This window comes from Echinops telfairi, unplaced genomic scaffold (assembly GCF_000313985.2).
Source record: "Echinops telfairi isolate 266 unplaced genomic scaffold, ASM31398v2 ScPeMD7_7469;HRSCAF=8507_1, whole genome shotgun sequence".
In the NCBI taxonomy this organism is placed as follows: domain Eukaryota; kingdom Metazoa; phylum Chordata; class Mammalia; order Afrosoricida; family Tenrecidae; genus Echinops; species Echinops telfairi.
This window is the reverse complement of record NW_022111373.1, coordinates 120,544,281-120,545,362: the sequence shown is the minus strand read 5'-3', so window position 1 is coordinate 120,545,362 and position 1,082 is coordinate 120,544,281.

The following is a 1,082-nucleotide window of genomic DNA, read 5'->3' as shown; positions in this document are numbered from 1 at the left end:
GAGTTGCTGTGGATTTGTTTCTCCAAAGTACCTAGATTAAAACACCTTATCCTATGCACAAGAATAAACTCAAGATGGATCACAGACTTAAAAGTAAAACCCCAAGCCCCAAATTATCAGGACCATCAACTAAGGAATCAGGACAAATCTAAGAACCGTGGCCCAGGTAATAGGCTAACTGCAATAGGGAAGAGTACATTCACACAGTTGAATCTGAAGTCTACAAGTGGGATTTACTAAGGACAAAGCACTGTGTGTGTTGAAATACTTCACCAACCGGGTAATAAGGCAACCCACAGACTGGGAGGGGATTTTAGCAATGACACAACAGACGAAGGGCTTATTAGTCAAGTTTTTAAGATCCTCCTGGCCTGCAAAAGAGGAAAACAGCTAACCTCCTGAGGAAGTGGGCAAATGAACTGAAAAGAAGTTTCACTAGGGAGGAGAGCCATGTGACCAATAAACATATAAGACAATGCTCCCGATCATTAGCCATCAGAGAAATGCAAATTAAAGCAACCTTGAGATATCATCTAACACCCTTGAGGTTAGCCTAAATCAGAAAATAAGAGAGCAACAAATGTTGGAGGGGATGTGGTGAGATATTGCTGGTGGTCATGTAGATATGTCCAGCCTCTGTGGAAAGTGATCTGGCGACCGATTTTAAGTGATCTGGAAATTGATCTACTTTATGACCCAGCTATCCCTTTACTGGACACATACCCAGAAGAGGTAAGAAATAAACCACGACCAGTCATCTGTGCTCCAATTCACAATTGCAGAGTTGGAAACAACCTAAATTTCCATCAATAGATGAGTGGATTAGTAAACTCTGGCACATATACACAATGGAGTACTACACATCACTTAAAAAGCACTGATGTTCACATGAAACACTTTTCATGGGAAGAGTTGGAGAAAATTATGCTAAGTGAAGTCAGCTAATCACACAAAAATAAGTTCAACATGAGTCCCCTGAGGTAAGTATAATCACAGTCAGTATAGAAGAGAAGCCACTTATCTCTCAATATACGGGTTGAGGTACAGGCAGTCGGGTGTAGGTCAGACCAAGCCCAAGGAGG